This window comes from Dermochelys coriacea, chromosome 3, assembly GCF_009764565.3.
Source record: "Dermochelys coriacea isolate rDerCor1 chromosome 3, rDerCor1.pri.v4, whole genome shotgun sequence".
NCBI classification, from domain to species: domain Eukaryota; kingdom Metazoa; phylum Chordata; order Testudines; family Dermochelyidae; genus Dermochelys; species Dermochelys coriacea.
Genome location: NC_050070.1, coordinates 197988473 through 198009765, shown reverse-complemented (window position 1 = coordinate 198009765; position 21293 = coordinate 197988473). Strand labels below are relative to the sequence as shown.

The 21293-nt window shown below is 39.0% G+C and overlaps 1 protein-coding gene across 4 annotated transcripts in view; it reads left to right on the top strand.

The window, feature by feature from the left end:
- The window catches only part of MACROD2 (mono-ADP ribosylhydrolase 2), a 1347099-nt gene that overhangs the window by 1032113 nt on the left and 293693 nt on the right, over positions 1 to 21293 (top strand). The window lies entirely within an intron of this gene.

Sequence of the window (21293 nt, the reverse complement as noted above, 5' to 3'; positions counted from 1 at the left end):
TGTAGTTTCCTCAGGAAGTCAGTGGTGTCTTGAAGATAGCTGGGAGTGCTGGTAGCATAGGGCCTGAGGAGGGAGTCTACATAGCCAGACAATCTTGCTGTCAGGATGCCAATGCCTGAGCTGATGGGGTGTTCAGGATTTCCAGGTTTATGGATCTTGGGTAGCAGATAGAATACCCCCGGTCGAGGTTCCGGGGGTGTGTCTGTGCAGACTTGTTCTTGTGCTTTTTCAGGGAGTTTCTTGAGCAAGTGCTGTAGTTTCTTTTGGTAACCCTCAGTGGGATCAGAGGGTAATGGCTTGTAGAAAGTGGTGTTGGAGAGCTGCCTAGCAGCCTCTTGTTCATATTCCGACCTATTCATGATGACGACAGCACCTCCTTTGTCAGCCTTTTTGATTATGATGTCAGAGTTGTTTCTGAGGCTGTGGATGGCATTGTGTTCTGCACAGCTGAGGTTATGGAGCAAGTGATGCTGCTTTTCCACAGTTTCAGCCCGTGCATGTCAGCGGAAGCACTCTATGTAGAAGTCCAGTCTGTTGTTTCGACCTTCAGGAGGAGTCCACCCAGAATCCTTCTTTTTGTAGTGTTGGTAGCAAGGTCTCTGTGGGTTAGTATGTTATTCAGAGGTGTGTTGGAAATATTCCTTGAATCAGAGGCGTCGAAAATAGGATTCTAGGTCACCACAGAACAGTATCATGTTCATGCGGGGGGAGGGGCAGAAGGAGAGGCCCCGGATAGGACAGATTCTTCTGCTGGGCTAAGAGTATAGTTGGATAGATTAACAATATTGTTGGGTGGCTTAAGGGAACTGCTGTTGTGGCCCCTTGTGGCATGTAGTAGTTTAGATAGTTTAGTGTCCTTTTTCTTTTGAAGAGAAGCAAAGTGTGTGTTGTACGTGACCTCTGTAATTGTTCCCAACTCAGCAAAGCACTTAAACACATTCTTAAGTAGTTTGCTGAATAGGAATGCACTTAAGCAGGTGCTGAAGTACTTTGTTGAATTAGGTATGTATATGTAACTTAAGTATTCAGACATTAATTCCTTTTTATACTTTATACAGCCAGCCCTAAGAGCTGAAGTCATACACAGTAGCTTGATTATTGCTGTGAATGCAGTCTGTTCTAAAATTTGACATCCTGTAATAAAACGAAACATTTTATTATGGTGGTATATTTTTATCAATGCTTTATAAAAAAGAAGCTATTACTATGATGAATATATTCTACAGGAAGGGTACATTTCCACAATCCAATGAACCAAAGATGATGATATGTCACTTTACTACTATACTGTTTATCTTTGGGCAACAGGAGCTATTTAGATCTTTCTGTTGGTTAATCTGTTTTCATATAACCTTCTAAACATATTTACCATACAATTTATTTTTATATTTTACCCTCCAAAGTGCTACTTTATAGTGAGAGATAAGGCAGAGAGAGAATTCTTTAGAGTTATAAACAGTGATTTGCATACAGCCAGAGAGGGAAAACCACGTATACAGATGCAGTAAAGAAAATAAACTGAAGTTTGAAAGTGGTAATAATGCAAATCAGTATATGACAAATGATTCATTGCAGCCAATTCTATCAGACATATGGTCCCAAATACCCTTGCTTCAACTCTGATATTTGCAGGAGTCAGCAATTTTTAATATATGATCAAAGGTTCTAAATATGCTAGAGTTTGGATTTGAGGGAGAAACAGAGAAGGAAAAAACTTCTAGGAAATTCCAGCGGATCTAAAAAACAAACAAACAATGTCAAGTACTGTATTGGCTGGAGTCACAAATGTTTATTCAGTACCAAGAAACTTGCAATTTGTCTTTGTGTCTTACCCATTTCCAGGACAGGATTTGACATTAGTGGTGGTCTTAAGGCCCTGCCTGGCAAGCCATTCATTTGTTGTAAGCATTTGTCCAAATGTGCATGGAAAGTTTTCTCAGCAGCTGTGGCCAAAAAAAAGTATTTACTATATAAAAATACCTAACATTCCATTTTCTTCCACAATCATGGCTGAAATGAAGAAAGCTGGCAAAACACCATGCTTCATTTAGTTCAGCTGTTGTTTGAGTGCAAAAGGTAAATATGTATATAGGATTTCTTGTACATGCTCGACAGTTTATCACCAGTGTTCTGCTGGCCAGATTATTGTGTGATGCTTGTTCAAAGACTTCAGGATATTAGTTTTCATCTTCTAGATATAGATTAACATTAGGGATAGGTGATCTGATTCACATAAAAATGAAAGGAGACTTAGTTTCACAACCATGTCTCTTTTGGAACTGGAAAAATTTCAGTTAACTTTGGTTTCAATGTCTGTCATTATTTTTCAGCTCTTCATTTCGAATCTCTGGACATTTTAAAAAAAGGCCCCAGAGGTGATCCTGGCAATTAGAGGGCTGGTAAGCCTAACTTCAGTGTCAGGCAAATTGGTTGAAATGATAGTTAAGAACAGAATTATCAGGCACATAAATGAACATGATATGTTTGAAAAGAGTCAACTTGGCTTTTATATAGGGAAATCATGCCTCACCAATCTACTAGAATTCTTTGAGGGTGTCAGCAAGCATGTGGATAAGGGTAATCCAGTTGATATAGTGTGCTTGGGGTAAACAATGAGGTGGCAAAGTCTGTAGACAATAAAAAATTACTCAAGATCGTTAAGTCCAAAGCTGACTACAAAGAGTTACAAAGGGATCTCTCAGAACTGGGTGACTGGGCAACAAAATAGCAGATTAAATTCAGTTTTGATCAGTGCAATGTAATGCACGTTGGAAAACATAATTCCAACTATACATAGAAAATGATGTGGTTTAAGTTAGCTGTTACCACTCAAGAAAGAGATCTGGAGAGTTGTCATGGGTAGTTCTCTGCAAACATCTGCTTAATGTGCAACAGCAGTCAAAAAAGCTAATGGAATATTAGGAACCATTAGGAAAGGGATAGATAATAAGACAGAAAATATCATAATGCCACTATATAAATCCATGATACGCCTACAACTTGAATATGCATCCGATGAAGTGAGCTGTAGCTCACGAAAGCTTATGCTCAAATAAATTTGTTAGTCTCTAAGGTGCCACAAATACTCCTTTTCTTTTTGCGAATACAGACTAACATGGCTGCTACTCTGAAACTTGAATATTGTGTGCAGTTCTGGTTTTCCCATCTCAAAAAAAGATATAGTAGAATTGGAAAAGATATCGAGAAGGACAACAAAAATCATTAGGGATACAGTAGCTGTTCCATATGAGGAGATATTAAAAAGACTGGGATTGTGCCAAAAGAGATGAGGGTGGGGGGATATGATCGAGGTCTGTAAAATCATGATGGGTGTGGAGAAAGTGATTTAGCCAGTTCAGCCTCTGCCGTTTGGAATTCCAGCAACTCTCTGGCAAAAGCCTGCCATGTGCATCTGCTCTCCTCCTCAGCCAGTCCCAACAGAACTGAACTTCTCCATTTTATATCCCGTCTCCAGTCAGTGCATGCCCAGCAGGGGAGAGGGGACATGGTCTCTTCAGCCCACAGTGTGGAGTCAATCCTAGCTGGGCCAGTGTGTGATACATACACCCCATCACACTGGTATTGGAATCAGGAGAAGCAAATTAGCATAAGAAAAGCTATTTTTATGAGAATCCCAGTCCAGTTTTGTGCATTTTAGAAGGATGAATGAACTTTCAAACTTTTTTCTATTTTCTCTGTATGAAACCTGAATCTTTCTATATTTGTCCATTGTTAACCATAATGTAGCTGTGAACTAACATTAGATTGTGGTTACTATACAATAAATTGCATTTCTCCTGAAAGGTGATATTTCTATATATGTTACAATTAAAAAAAAAGGCAGTGATACTGAAAAATTTCTTAGTGACATATTTAACAATCTTCAATTGCACTGCAGTGAACTTGACAGTAAGTTATTGGAATATTTTTTTCATTGAAAACCAAATTGTAGCATAGAATATAAATTAATACTCACCAAACACTTTTTCCAAATACATGTATTTTATGGTTGCAAAATAATAAATTGCCAGCAAAATTACAACTTTGACTGTTTTAAAATTAACTTTCATTACTGGTTACTCAGCTGTATTACTCTGAAAGTAAAACAGACTTTTATCATGTTTTATTAGTGTATTCTTTATGAAGCCTCATAAAAGTGACATATCAGCCACCAGTAGAGCAAAGCTAAATGCTGTCATCGCCATGATTGCTTTGTTTTCTGAAATCAGCACTTTTTGCTTCTAGTCTTCAGTGACAAAGTTTTGCCTTTGGCCTCTGGATAAAAAGCAAATAAAATCATTCTGTACTGAAGTTGAACAAAGTGCACAGAATGCTGCAGTGGAATTTCTAGATAACGTTTTTAGCCTTTGTTGTTTTATGGTAAATTATTTAGCAGTAATTATCATTAGACGGGCATGTACAGTGGCTTCAAGTTGTTTTTTCCTTTATAGCCATATGAACCCAGAGGGATGTTGAGGGATTTGAAATAAGAACCAAACAAAAACCGCTGTGTTATCTGAGCTATTGCATCATCTCTGCTTGACATCCTTGTATTAAACGAGAAGCCATTTTGCTCCCTAAACATTTATTAATTATTATTATTACTTTATTATTATTATATATTATTTTATTACGGTAGCTCTGAAAGGCCCCAGTCAGGATCTGGCCCATTGTTCTGTGTAGTCCTTGCCCTGAAGAGTTTGCAGTCCAATCTGAAGAATGAGTGTGGCAAATGAAGGGAATGGAAAGAGATGATGGTTTACAAAAATAAGATTACATGGTTACATTAGGTTATTTGTTGCATGACTTGATTGATTGCAAAAAACTTATTTTTTCTCTACTATGCCCAGATGCTGTCCCTCTTAGCCATAATGGGTTGACTAATTTCTTGTAGTCTTCACAGCAGCAGGGAGTCTTGAGGAGGGATTTGAAACATATCAGTATGGGCATGTATTCCCTGCTAGGAAGAAGGAGTGTGTTAGTGCTTGTGGGAGAAGGTGACAAATTGGTGTTGAATGTTAGCATCAGTGGTGGAGTGTAGGAGGTTGGTGGTGGAGCAATACAGTTGAATACAGATAAAATTACCCATACATGCCTCTTTCCGCACTGTTGCTGTTTTATGTATCAAAGTACTTCAGATTTCTTATAGCACTGATATCAAATGTCACTGGAAAGGATTCTGCACTCCAGGCCTATGAACTGAACTCAGTATAATAATACTGTTTAAAGAAGTTAATTTTTCATTTTGCGTGTCCCTCTGCCAATTCAGATCAGGTACTGGGCTGTCATATCCACTTTCAGCTATGGAGGCTTATACCAATTTTCCTCCTTGAAGCCTTATATGAGCCAGCTTGGAAACCACAGCCACAGTGTGTTGCCTTCAGTGATAGCAGCGACTTCATGATTCTCTGCTTTTGTATGTCATTTATTTTCTTCTACTATTGGGACCTGACTGTCTTCCTCTGTGGCACCATCAGAACTTGCACCATGCTACCTGGGCAGCCACCTCCTCGGTAGTGGGACCACAGAAACTTCCTCCTGCATCAGGTGACAGCTCTGCACTGCCATTATAGTTCAGTGCTGCCTGGGTTCCTCCATCCAGACATTGCTTCCCAACAGTGGCCAAAACCTCCTTTTCATGTCATGATAGTTCTCATCTAGCTCAGTCACTTAGCAATTGCCTCTAGCTCCTCCTAGTTAGTCACTGTCAGCATGGAGTAGTTTAGTTGCTTAGCCACCTACCTCTGCATCAGCAAGATCAAACCCATAGTTTCAGTGAGGTTTTTGCCAATCCACCCTATCTCTGCCTCAGGTCCTCATTCCAGGGAAAGTCCAGTTAAGCACCTTGTGGTGCTTTTCTCTCCTGAAGCAAACCTTTCTAGTGCTTGCCTGCAACATTTCCCATTCCAATTCTTCTTCCAGGTCCTCCACCTTTGGGAAACAGAGAGAATACATCTATGGCCTTGGCTCAGAGTTCAGTTTCAGTTTTCCTGACCTGTCTTCCAGCAACCCTCCCAAAGGCTTGCCTTTCCCCACTTCTACTGGGTTTAGGAACCATAGAGGCAGTTACACTCTTCCTTTATTTTCCAATGAGGCCATGTCCTCACATACTTAAATGAATATTTTCCTTCCAGGCCTAGCTCCCAATTCTGTTTTGATCTGAGCTATTCTCCTATCCAGTCTGTAGAAGTTCTTCACACATCTCCTTTCTCAGAGCAATCCTTAAATGCCTCATTTAAGATCAGATTCCAACATCTTTATGAGTTAGGGTTGCCAACTTTAGTTGGATGAATTCCTGGAAGTTTCATCACATGCCATTATCTTTAATTAAAGATTAATATTTAATTCCTGGAGACTCCAAGACAATCCTGGAAGGTTGGCTACCTTATTATGAGTAGTTACTTACTCCATGATAAATCCCATTGATTTCAATGGCACTACTTCAGCTGTAAGGTACTATCTATATGAGTGAGGATGGCAGAACATGGCCCATATCTGCTACTTTTAATAGTGATATGAAGAACAAATTTGCTTTAAAATGTTTCCCTGGTATGTTAAAATATTTCTATTGACATGGATAACAGAGTAAGGTAATTCACATTCTTTATCCTGGATTAGCCCTGGATTGTATTCTCACAGACTGATCCTGCAAACACTTGTGTATGTGTGTATCTCTTCTGGTGCAAGAAGTTCCACTGAGTTATTCGTGTGCATAATTGTTTGTAGGACTGGGCCTTAAATATTAGGATGAGTAAGATGTTCATTTAGGCCAATATTTTCCAACCGGAGTGCCTAATGCTAGGCGCTCATATTTTAAGCACCTAAATAAATATGGTTTGATTTTCAAAGCTGCCCCTGCAGCTCTCCTTCATCAGTGATCAGGCAGTTCTGCTTAAATCAGGCAGTTTTGCTTAAATGCCTCAATATGGGTTTAGGAGACTAACTTTAGGTACCCAGGTTTGAAAACTTTGGTATTAGGCTTTTATCAGTTGAAGGGGAAATGGTAAAGAGGTAACTATTGCTATTACTGTTGATATTTATTATTATAAATATTTATATAATGTCCATCACTGGAGTATCTATACAGCCTAATAGAAATACATGTTACAGTCCATGTGTTATCCATATGTCTATATTGTATGCATGCTGCAGAGCTATAGTTTTGGAAGAGATCCATTCAAATTATCTACTGGTATTTCTGAATGAGCACTTTTCACATTTCACCCAGTATTTGTGGTGTATGGAGTCATGGAGCACTGCACACAGAGTGCACACTAATATAATACTAGTGACATAAGCAACCTTACAAAAACACGTGTAAAATCTGACAGTATTAAATTCCCCTGAGCAATAGACTCTGTTTTAGAGACAGCAAATAATGTTGTCTGAATGATAAAGAAAATCAAAATTTCTTTGTTCTCTCCCTCCCCCATTTTATCAGTAACATAAGTAGATCAGAGGAAACAGGAAACTGATCAAAGAGATAAGCTGGTATATTTTGGTGTTCTCTAACATTTAAAAATGAGAAATGCACTGGACTTGAACGGCATCTTAATACAAATATTTAGATAGAAGTTGTTTAAAAGATGTGTGCACCGCAGTGTTTATGCTACCAGACTGATCAAGGAAAAAGAAAGAGCTCAAACAGGATTCCATACATATGATTCCATTTAATTACAGCTGCAACCAAGGACAGCATTTTTGCTTTCCTCTTCTGTGCATGTTATTTCTTGTTATTAAATGAGATTTGAATGAACCAAACTAAATCAGCCAAAACCTGGACTTGGATTAGATCTCCTAAACTTCCTTATGCTCAGATTTTTTCCACATGGTTTCTCATGTCCCAGTTTATTATCAACAGCATGTGACACGCTGCAATAATATTTGCTAGACCAGTGCAGTCCTTGGAAGATAATTATACTGTCAGTTGCTATCACTTTAACCATAACAGTAAAGATTCTCAGGAAGTATATTACAATTCAGCCCCAAACCTCCCGTTTCATGTAACTTAACATTTAAGAATTGTTAGCACATTTTAGTTGCTATTCTTCTAGGTAGTTAAACGTAATGTAACATCAACAGGCTTTTGACAGCAAGTGCCTGTAGGTCATATTGTGTTACAGACTGCAGAATATGTAGAGAAATTTAAAATGATGAAAAAAGGTTGTATCTTCCCCTGTGAAGGAATATGAATGAGGCTGCTCCTTTTTTCTTCTACTGTTGCTCCCTCTGCACATTGAACTGTATTTTTATATGCTTCATCCTACTTTTGTTATGATTTATTGTGCATCTGACATAGTGTCTATGGAACTAGGCTCTAAAGCACATTACCCATCCAACCGTGGTTGTTGTACCAATAGATGTATGTTTGTGGCATGTTCTGGGGTGTAATCTAGACCAGTGAGAGATTGTGTCATCACCTGCCTTGTAGCCCTGCATGCCTTAACTGCTCTTCTGCTGTAGCTCTCAGCCAGCAGACAAGCTTGCAGTATCTTGAGTGTCTGTGCGCTGTCCAGTCCTCGTTCAGCACTCTGACCCCAGCAATTTAGCTACAACACAACAGCGCCACTTCAGTCTCTGTCACCCAGTTGTGGGTGTCACCCAAACATGCTAGCCCAATTTCCCCAAAACCATCTGCCCTGACATGTCCAGCCATCTTCTGGACCACTCAGAGAAATAATACGGGTCATTTGCTTCTTTAAAGAGACAAAAGCACATTAGAGCTTATTAACTTCACCGGGGTAAATACACCCTTCCCTTCAAGCACACTGAGTTGGTTTAGATTAGAAGTAAAACAAGTTTATTAAGAAAACGATATAGGTTAAGTGATGCCAAGGAAAAGAAATAAAGTTAGAAAGGGTTACAAAGAAACAAAAGTAAAAATATGCTTTCTAATGGCTAAGACTAAACAAGCTACAGACGTGGTTAAAAGTAGATTTCTTATCAATCTTTTGTTCCAAGAGACTTCAACCCCCTGTGTTGAAGGACCTGTCATTCCCAGCTTGCAAGAGCGCTGGCCCCTTGTGTCTTTCTATTGATGGATGCCAAGATGGCTTCTTGTTTCTCTTTATATTATCTTCCCAAACTCACTGTTTTGTCCCCAGACTCAGGATGAACTCATGCTCTTCTTCCCTTCCTGTGGACTTCCCATCCCCCGCTGAAGCTCATGTAAATGGGGCTTCCATGATTTTTGGTCTCACCTTGCTTAATTTCATTGGACACAGATAGATAGATTCCTTCCCTGCTGTCTGGGGGAAAACCTGTTTATCTCTGTGTTTGATCACAGACTTTAATGCATAATATTATTAAGTATCCATATTTCCTTGTATAGTGTTAATACATACATTTCAGTTACATTAATCACCAGTGTGTCATTAGCTTTCAGAAAAGACCTTACTTGATGCACTTTTATAATACAATAATATTGAATGCAATCAGTTCATTCTGTTGTTTATCATTTGAGGTTCAGACCACCATCCCCCATCCTTATAGCCCAGATAAGTTTCTCTCACCTACAGGGGTGTAGATGCCATGCTGTCTTTTCCCCTGCTTGATAGCTTTTTTTTGCTGAAATGGACCTTCATTATCTCTGCCTATAGTAGTAACATTCAGGTAGTACACATACCTTTGTTTAGGGCAGATTTAGGTTGACCAGATAGCAAGTGTGAAAAATAGGGACAGAGGATGGGAGATAATAGGGGCCTATATAAGACAATGCCCTGAATATCGGGACTGTCCCTATAAAATAGGGACATCTGGTCGCCCTAGGCACTTATGCACTGCTTGCCAAACACTTTTTAAGAACGTAATTCTAGCACATATTGATAACTCTCTATACACACACTGTACATACATCATGCATGAATATTAATGATCCGAGATTGATTAGTTTTCCAGTGGTATTGTACATATCTTTTAGATACAGTTTATGATAGCAGTGAGTATCTCAGGCCTCTGCATCACAGATGGAACTGGTAAAATGTAGGTGATTGCATGCTCCTCAGTTAAGAAATACTTAGATTGCAGATCTAAGAAAAGAGTGCACAGGTTGCAACAGGATCTGTGATTAGATTATATTTACAGGTGGTATCTTGACCATTCTTTTTACAAATGATGCAACATTCTACCTTTAAGCATCTTCACTGAAATTGTAACTAATCTGCTTCACAGATGTACTGAATAGAAAGCATGACAAATGCAAATTTCCTTTTACAATTCTCAAGAGATTCGAGAGGCTGGATGGGTGAAAACAGAAGCATAATAAAAAATCTCCTAAGTACAATGTGTAAATCTGCTAATAAACACTGCAGTTGTCTTATGTGTCATTCCATAACCACCCCTTTCAGGAATAAAATGGAAGAATTTTGTTTGCTTTCTTTCTTTAGATAAAAATTAATAATTTTAGAAGAAAATAATATTTAAATAAATAATCATCTTGCATAATAATGCTGAATAATGCTCTTTTGTAAAACAGAAGAGAATTCACACTATTATTTGAAATAACACTGAGTCTTTAGTACAAAAATGTTATTGCAAAGGTATGGCAAAACATGAAGGAATTGGGTACACATTAACAGCATTAATGACTATAACCTGTAGTGAATGAGGAAAGCATACACAGCTTAGAGCAGCTCTTCCCCTAGCTCCCTGGCCACAACTCCTTTTTCCAGCAGCCCACATTGGCTGGGTGGATTACCCCTGGAAGGTATGCATAATAGCTATGTGGGGGGAAAGGAGTGACATCTTGCATCACTGCTTTTCCCTCCATGTGGTATCCCCATGACTTTTTCCATAATTGCCAGCTTTTCCCTATAGTGCAGCAGGGATGAACATTAGAGGCCCTGCCTATAGTGACCAAAAGTCATTTCCATTTGCCAGCTTTTGGCCTAAGTGAAATGAGCTGATTATTTGAACCCAGTGCATCGCAGACAGCTATCCACTTCACAACACAAAAACAGTTCTCACAGTTGGCAGTAATTAGTATTCTTGTTGGCAGTCTCACAGGAGAGATGAAGGATTGAATGGACATACATTAGAGACTGGTTGTCCCTTCAGATCATGGTAGAGAGGTGCATTGGCAGACCACTGGGCAGTAAGCTTGCACTGTGAATGCCTGTGCTATAAGAGTTAGTGGATGAATAGGGCCTCAGTTTCCAGGGATGTCAGTCTGAATACTTCCACTTTATCTTTTCTATTTTTAACTAAAAAAAATTGAACAAGATCTGACACACCCAATAATATTACTAATTATTAAACGAAGCCCATATGCTCTCTAGAAACTTGTCTCCAGCGGACTCATTTATCTTGTGCAGGGGATACGCACCCTTTGTGCAGTCTCCTCTTATCCTTTTCTGCCCCCTGTGTGAGGTAGAACACAGCAGAAGATCCTTCCACTCTTGCAAAGGAGGAAGAAAGATTTGTCCTTGCAGATGTACCCTGGGAAGTTGAAAATTCCAGCTCGAGGGTACCCATGCCTAGCATGCTAAAAATAGTGTGTCACCATGATGAGAGGAGCAGTGGGAGCGGCTAGCTGCCCTGAGTTTGTGCCCCATGTCTCTGACGGTTATAAACTTGGGGCGGCTAGCTCCTCCTGCCACTCATGCTACTATTGTGAGCATGCTGGCTTGATCAGAGCTAAAATGAGTATGTCTCCACAAGCTGAATTACACCTTCAGCTCCAACTGTAGATGTCCCATTATACTTACAGAAATGCACAATGAGAAAATACATACACATACTACGATGACATGAGAGAGGGGAGTATCTGTAGTTACTAAGGCCTCTATTACAGGCTGAGCTGGTAGTGACTCTTATATTAAAGTTGCCCAATACTTCTGATTATAAGATAGTGTTTTCCAGTTGCTTATCGTTTGCCAAACTTTAACCGTTTGATCACATACTATTTTTCCATAGGTCCCATTCCTCATTCATTACTCAGGATGGACCTGCTCTGGGAACAATTCAGGGCAGACTACGGAAGGAATCTGTTGTCTGTAGGATGATAGCTTCGTATGTTGTAGAATTCAGAAGATGAATGAAATATGAGTTTGCAGGCGGAGAAAGTATGGTCTTGTGGTTAAAGTAGTTAAAAGATGCCCTGGAAAATTGGATGCTATCCCTGCATCTGCCGCAGAGTTCATATGCAATTTTGGGCATGTCACTTAAGTTATACTTTTCACAGGTAGCCCCTAACTGTGTGTTCCTCATTTTATTGTGTGCCTGACTTGAGCCTTGGGATCTGGTTTGCTGAGCACTGACAGCTGCAAATGAAGTCACTGGGAGTTGTGCTTTAACCACATAAAGTGCTACATAGTGCTAAGTACTCTGAAAAACCACTTCCTTGGTGTCTAAAATTGGACACCCAAAATAACTGGGTACTTTTAACCTTAATCTCTCTGTGTCTCGGTTTCCCATCTGTAAAATGGGGATATCACATGGGTGTTCTAAAGAGAAAATCATTAGAGTATGTGAAGAAATCAGATACTACAGTGATGAGTGCCATAGAAAAGCCCATGGGGAGATAAATAATTCTGTCTTCAGAGCATGGTTTGAATAGTGTGCAGTAAATAGGGCAATGGCCACACATGGAACAACGAGGATAAAACAAAATATTGAGTGGTTCTTCATTAAGGGTATGTCTATGCTAGCGATTGTCCATATGTGAGCTTATGCCATACCCTCCACTATTGTCCCCATCTAAACCTCTATCTCAAGGCGAGTACAGGGTGCACAAGCTAGGATGTCTTAGGATTGTACCCATGCCAGTTTTCAGTGTGGACCAGAGGTAAGAGGCATGAACCAGGTCTTGAGTTTCCATAGTCCATCACCCCCATTCCTACAATGCACTGAGCCCTTTTCTTCCTGACTGTTATGAGCACTGTATATTCCAAGCACAGATCAAGGCAGGGGTTCTCTGGATAGTATGGGATCATGTCATTAAAGGTTGTAGGCAACCTTAATTCTGCCATTTCCTAACTTTTGGGGGCTTGACTTCACAACCTTTCCACCTAGTTTTTGTGTGTGTGATACTATTAACATTGCAGCCCGAACCCCTTCGCAGACTGTGGAGATATAAACACATAGCGTAAAATGCCTGTGTCAGGGAAAGGAGGGTCTGTGTCGGTACCCTCGTGCAGATGAGAAGAAATTATTTAGGTTTATTCAATGGGACATGTCTCCTCATGGGAGCTGCAATTGAATTTTACCAAATTACAAGATATTTATGAAAACTGGCAGGCTTTCAAGCTGCTCTGCTGTGAGAGAATGTAAGATTCATATCTCACCTTAGGGACATCCTGTATAATTTTGGAGGATTTGTTAATAACATGGAAAATTGTGTATTCACATGTGAGACTATTTCAAAGGGGGATTTGTGCCTTAAAAACTGGTAGTTAATTTGTCTAGACTGACAGAAGTTCTGTGTATCTACAGTTGTCCATTAAACTTTAGATGGGCTCTACTGTATCCTTCAGACGTTGCATCCCACGCCACAGGGAGATAGCCAATCAGATATAAGGAAAGACAAATTAAAAAAGGATAATGCCTTTTACATGCAAACTCATTTTTACCCACCCGTTTTCTTGTCCTTGGTAAGCACAACTCAGCCAAACCACAGAATCTGGACCTGTGTTTGTGAGATTCATCTTGATTTTGTACCAGAAAGTGTGACTTAAAGAGGATTAAATGAGCGGAACATTTGTTCTTATTCCACTATAGTTTCATTACTGAAGTTTGACTTGAATGTTTTCACCTAGAAGCCCCACTAGGAGAGCTGTAGCCTACAATTCAGTTTGTTAGAAATAGTTTGGTGGAAGCTTGAGCTGAAAATATGCACCTGTTAGAATGTTGTCAAGCTGTTTTCTGTTTGGATTCAACCAAGCTAGAAAGGTTGAGATACGTACTGGTGGTACTCACCTTGAATATATAGCATATTCTTTTGCAATTTGGTTAAATGCTTTTGAGATTTGCAAGCCTTGCCCATTTTTTCAAAACTCATTAAAAAAGCACATTAAAAAAACTCCTAGTTGTGGGTAGTAGTAGCCACACCTTTCATTGTCTTTGTTTCTGTTTCATTATTTGCTTGTGAATTTTTCAGAATTCATATAATAAAGCATGTTCTTTGTTTATTGAAAGGGTACCTTCAGTAGCAGTGGATAATGTCTCTATTAATTGCCTTACAAACCTTAGTATTTCATTTTTGTTCTGTTGATGACTAGATGTTTTACTAGGGAAAGTAGTATTTCAACTAAAACAAGAACTTGTTTAACTTGTGTTTTAAAATAGTGCATTTTTAAAAGGATAAATATTATTTTATGTACGGAATTAGTTTAGAATAATGTTGTGGGATGTTCCTAGGTATTTGATTTGGTTCTAGTGTAATATAACACAAGCACAGGGTCATCCACATTATTAGACACCTGCTGTTGTTGAAAACAACCGTTGTCGACTTCCAAATGTATATTGTTTTCATCATGTATGTATCCCTAGGTTAGTATAAGGATTCCACAAGATAACATCATAAACATTCTTACCACTGAAACTACCCTTTCTGGCAGTGTAATCAACAGGGATGAGAGCTTTTCACTGTGCAAATATTCATTGTGATGATATACTAACTCTCAGATTGAAAGGAGGAGGGAGAGATGGTAATGTTTCTACAAATAACAATATGAATGTTTGCCAGAAACACTTATATAAATCAAAATGCGCAATTATAAATCACAAACACATGAACCGCATCACCGAGTAATATTTTGACCAACTTCTGCCACTTGTTTATAGTATTATTTATCAACTTATAATATGATCAAATAGAATAAATTGCATTATAACTTTTCCATATTTTTATTAAAAAAAACCCCAAACTGTCAAGGCTGTTAGACAGAAAAACTGACCCATCTTGAAAGTTTTACATTAACAATTACAAATGCTTTGTGGGTTCTTTTGTTTTTTGTTTTAAATTCATGAAGTGGGAAGTAGGGGGAGAATTAAAAGCCCAAAGGTTGCACTTCACTATACATTAACTAGAACATAGACACTGTGATAGGAGATAATGTACTATATTAAATGTTGGAATTATATTCTCCATAATTTAGCCAAATCCTGATGAGTTTTGAATAGTCTGCAGTGTTTTAATTTCCACTTGCGTGAAGTTACCTTTTGCATCAGCACAGGTTGACTAAAAGGTGAAGATATCATTTGTATTTGTGTTTAGGGGATACTTTATGAATACATAGGAACTAGAAATGGTCTTTCAGGAAAAGAAAATGAGTAATCACACTAGCGCTAAAACTCGTTAGCTAAACTACTCTGATTTCTACTGGCCTTAGGCATAAGTTACTCATCCTATTAAAAAAAAGTCAATGTGCATTTTCATAGCCTTGAAAGGATTCAAAATACTTTAGGTGTTGCCTCCAACCTCAAGGCTAATGCTGCTTATTTTGCACTATATAATCACAGTTACTTTTCCCCAAGGCACCCAAGGCAAACAGTGATGAATTCTTGGCAGAACTATGGAAGAAAGCAGTATAAAATCATAATTTCCCTAGTTTTGTTAAGGAAAGCTCAGAAATCCCTTTTCAAAGTATGTTTTCCTGTATTAAGAGTTATATAGAAGGAGTTTTTTCTTGAAAGCATTGTATATTTTTGAAGATGGCATGAATTTTCTGAAGAGGGCTTTCATAGAAACCTCTTGTTATATGCTGCATGTCATAAAAGGAGTAAAATTTGCCTTATAAGGTATGACCCAAAACATCTATAGAAGGAGGCATGTTTGTTCCATTTTTTTCAGTCATTTCTCCTTGGGAGCATCTGAAACCAGAAGAGTTGTTATGAACTTTGCTAAAAACCAAATTAGTTTTTCTATATTTTGCCTAACGTTGCATATATGAAACAGCTAAATCTAACTTCTTATAAGGGACAGGCCATTCTATCCATTACGTCGCGCTTAAAGTCTGGAAATGAGATGATTTTTATTTCTGGCAAAGGGCATAGAAAAATGAAGTTGCTGGAGCCAGAATTTTTGCCAGCCTATGGATTTTCTTCTCTTGACTGGACAGAGAAGGGGGGTGTTTTTAAACCGGAATTATGCCTAGCTCCTGCCTATAATATTGTTAAAATACAGGGCCTGTAAACGGAAATGTTTGATCCAGTCTAGATTTTGTTTAGATTTGTTTTGATTTTCTGTATTATGTAGTCACTGTTGCAAAACCATAGTTAAGGGTTTTGATATATCCCTTCAGTGTTAGACAAGGGTAATTGACCTTCCTGAGGAAGATCATGGTTTCGAGAAGATGGAGAAATAAAAATAACTACATTATATTTTGAAGGCTGATTCCTCTTGCTTAGTGGCTGATGGTGCAGGCTGAGAGGTGGCTAATATTACTCTGAACTCTTCATTTGTTTTGTATTTCTCTCTGCTTTGTTTTTCTAATTCTTCTTATAAATGATTCTTTTAATGTTTGTATTTCTATTTCATTAAGAAAATGATTTATTTTATATATATATATATATATTTTAGAACTTTTTTTTCTCATTCTTTCACTTGTTCAAACACTTCTCCTTTCTTGAAAGAATGATCTGAGGAGACTTTCTCATGTATTTCTAGACTACATGGGCGAGATACTGGCCTCATTTATATCAATGATGTCAGTTGAGTTACTCTTGATTTTACTCCAGTGTTACAAGTATCAGAGGGGTAGCCGTGTTAGTCTGTATCCACACACACACACACACACACAAAACCCACACGAAAGCTTATGCCCAAATAAATCTATTAGTCTTTAAAGTGCCACCGGACTTCTCGTTGTTTCAGCATAACCGCTACAATTCTGGTCCTATGCTTTCTACTGTATGCTGTTCCAGCTGGAGTTTGTGTTTTTATCCCACTAGATTAATTTTATGTTTGATTGCAATAGGTCTGTCCATATTGGAAAAGACATTTTTCTCTGTCAAAAGTTTTGCAGTTCTGCAAGAATGAATAACCATTTTCTGCAGAGGACATGGTTTGCTGCAACTGCTGAATGGTCCTGTATTGACCTTAGATTGAGGCTTCATTCTTCATTTTCTGCTTTGAGTTTGATGTACTTTATGCCCTTGGAACCAGGGTGAAGCTGGAAGGGAGATTAAAGGGAGATTTTGAATGCCTGGTAGAGATGACATCTAAGAAGCCTGAGAAACTCCTGTATTACATATATTAAATACAAGATTTAAAGTTAATGCTGTTTTGAATTTCATTTCCCTAAATTGATACTGTTTACAAAAGTGTATTCCCAACTATGAGACTGAATCAATTTTGCAAGGCTGAGTAGATAAAGGTCTCTTCTACATGAGGATAGCAGCTTCCATTGTTGCACTGTTGTTTTGACTACTTTTGGAGCTAATGTTGGTGGCTCAGTTGGGTTACTAACTCCAGTTCACCATTTTAACTGTGCATATATCTCTCAACAGTCATCTCCCATTTAGCAGTATACTTTCAGATAATGATTTTTCCTCATTCTGTGTCACTTCTCCAACAATTCTTGATTTAAAAAAAAGTAGTTAGCTGTGTAAGTCATAATGAAATGCAGCTAGCAAATTTGTTTTGTTCTTGATAAATGTTACCAAAAAATCTCTTCTTTAATCACTGCTCATACATATTATGACTTACTGAATTTGAATTTGTAATCTCCTAATTTAATACCTATCATTTCAGAGCTGCTGATAGGGAGAGTAAGGTTAGTGCCATCTGCTGGTTTTTGGGCACCCTCTACCTCTCACTGGAGTGTAAGGTTCCATCAATACTGTATTGTCAGCACTTACTGAATTTTTTGCCAGATGTTTGTCTTTAGCCACATCTGGTTTTCTGCTGTATTATTGCTGTTGAGCTTTGCCCACAAGTGAGGTAAGGGACCACATTCCACTACCAGTTACTTAGTACAGTTAAATACTATAAATTGGTTATTAGGCAGGGAACATAAATAGATTCAGAGCTAACAAAAGACAAACAGCTGCGTATCAGCAACAAATTCCTTCTTTCTTATTTTAAAAAAGTTACTTAAGATGGCTGCTGCTGAAATGGTTTTAAAGAGCTCAAAACTCCTACAGCAACTATGCCCTGCTCAGCTGATTTCCACGGTAAAGGAGACAGAGCAGTGGCAATATAGCCTTGGCATTCTACACAGCTCTGTGTTAAAGTATGTGCTATATTTACAATAAAGTGTACACTCTTGGTTTTGTGTCCTACTCTGACACTGATTATAGAGAGGGCTCTGTAGGGGAAGAATTCTGAAAATGTCTCATCCATAAGGTACAGATCTGAAATTCTTCTATTTGTTCATCCAGTGATGTGTGGGTTTTCCAGTCAGTGAACATGCTAAAAGCTGATCGTGTTTCTGTCATGTAAAACCACTGAGAGTGTTCACTATATGTGATAATGGTCCTTACTGCCTATGTTTGACACATGACCAAACTTCATTTGTTAGACGTTACAAATCCAATTCAGTCTGGGTCTAATGACAGATAGTATCCCCACTTTGCAACATCTGAGTTACCTGTCTCGCTTTTTATCTGAATATACTGTGATATCTTTCATGCTACTTATTTTTCCCATGAAAATGGAAACATATTTTTGCAATTCTTCAGTTAAACTATTTTACCTTTCAGCATCATTTCTGGACAATTCAGCCACATCTTTTCAAATCACATTCAGCCCAGCAGGGATAGTCAATCACTCTTTATCACAAAGACTTGCAATCTAGCTTTTTGTTAATGGTTCATCTTGTTCTCCACAGTCCCTATAATGGTTACTTGTTCCCCTGTAATTATCAACAGCCCTATTTTGGCTGTTTGCAAGGGAAGTTGTCTGAGTTAGCTCTGATGTGCTGCATCTGTTACAAGTGATACTGCAGCTCCTTTGTCCATTTCCATCTCAGATGGTTGCACCTACAATTCTGACATCATACAAAGCCATACAAAGATCTTGTCGTAGTGCAATTTCATTTTTGATCTTTCAACGCCATATACAATGTTATGCATAACACAGTCAGACCTTGCAAGGTCATTCAATTATATATAAGGTTACTGCTACTTCTGAGTTATAGTCTCTATGTCCTTCTTAGACCAGATTTGGAGCACATAATTCTTTTCCTCCCCCCCACCCCAGATTGTGGTTTACTTGCCCTGCATGTATGGTTTGTACTTTTTGTTTTACATTTCTGAGTGAAATTTTGCAAGAAGTGAACTCTGAGACTTTTGTCAAGACTGATCAACCCAGAACTCCTGTAACAGAACCTTAATCAGTGAGTGTTCAAACCTCAGGCTCTGGTGAACTTCTTCTCTTTCATCATTCCACTGTTGGGCGTGCAATAAAGCCATTTCTTGTTCTCTTATCACCTCCCTACTGGAGAAGGCGTATATACCAGCCAGGCAGACTGTTATACAGGCAATATTAGACTGTTGCAACTGACCCCACTACAGGAAGTGGCTCTAATAGACCAGTCCCCTAGATGACTGGCAACATGCTGGGTGTACCACCAACATGAAGGCAAATGCTCTGTGTCCATGCTCTTGGCCCTTCAGGCTCTAGCTCTCTATGGGTTCCCATAAGCACTCACAGAGTCTGCTGAATAACAACTGTTATAGGACTGCCAGTAGTAAAAAACAGTGCAATTACTCTAGGCACAATGGCTCTGACTTGCAAATAAAAGATGAACCAACAGTTCCTAATTCAGCCACTCTGGGAAGGCCAGTGCCGAAGTACCAAGGTAGGGCTGCTCCAGCCTAATGCCAGGGATACACATCTTTGGACACCTCTCTCCCAAGGGCAATCACACACTGGCTTGCGGATCCTCCAGCCAGACTTCAGTCCTTTCATCCTCCTCTTTGCAAGCTGATCCTGAGTATCCTCCTGTTGTAGCAACCACTGGCCTGCTTGCTGGGGGATCCCAGCCTGGCTCTCAGCCTTTGAGTTCCAGCTCCCAACCTGCCCAGCATTCTCTCTGCAGCCAGCTCCCATTCTGCTGCCTCTAGTGTATTGCTATGGCTCCCACACAGCCTCCAGCTCACCCCAGAGCCAGGTGCCCTCTGACCTCTCCATATCGTGATCACAGCTCTATCTCAGGACTGTTTAAAAGTAAACAAACACTCCTTTTTAAATTATTGTGCTCGGTCATGTACATGTGAGCAGCCCAGGTACCACACTGCCTGACTACTGTTTCCAAGTCACGCTGTCTGGAGTGGCCCATGAGGAGTGCCAACCTCAGGGCAGACTGTCAAGAAGCAGGGCCAAAACCTCAAACTGCTTGTATATTCTATACTTAGATTTCACCAACCCAGAAACAAGTATGAACTCCTAAAGCACTATAACAGTCTCACCAGGGAGTCACAGAGAGTCCCCTTGGGCATTCCCGCTTATCTTGCCACCCAGGCAAGCTTCACTCTGTGATAGATGGTCACTTTAAGCCAAAGATCACAAAATATTCAGGTTACTCCCGGTTCCAAAGGACCAATCTCTGACCCCAGGTCAATTTGGTCCTGAGATCTCATACCAAAGAGAACGCTTTTAGCCAATCCTATAGTAAACTAAGAGCGTTATTTACAAGGGCAAAGCAGGTAACATATATACACACACATGAGTTAGTCTTAAACTCCAAATGATGACAGAAACTTCTATAGTAAGCAAACTTTATATGTCTTTTAGGACTAACTCAAGCTAAACAGTTGAGGACTCTTTGCTTGTGCTTAGAAAACCTTGTCCCTCAGAACCAAGCATCGTAAGAGTAATACATTCTCCTTAAAAGGCATTTTTAGTCCCTTCCTCAAGTGTTCAAGCTGGGATGGGCTGAGTGCTTGGACATGTACCTTTTTCAGGGCTGTGGAAGAGGCGATCAACAAATTTTTGTTCCACAGTGGCCCATTTGGATTCAATAGTCCTTCCTGTTGGGCAGGAAATAACACCTTTTGTAGGAATCAAGCATTTTGCATTAGGTGAAGTTTTTTCAAGTTTAATGAGCTACATAGTTTCAGAACCAACATTTTGCAATTATGGAATAAACACTTAAGTAGTATCTCATAGCATGGGCTATAGCAGTTATAAGTGAGCTTAATGCATGCTGCAATTTACAAGCATTTCATAAAATCTAAACATTATACACATTGATATAAGCCCAATCACTAGCTATTTTAACAATACTGATACAAATGAGACACAAATGGCTTCCAGCTATACATTTGTCAGTGTTCAGTGACACTGAACCTAAGCACCTGCACATGAGCTGGGACCTGGTTTGCCAGTGTCACACCCTCATCTTCCCTCC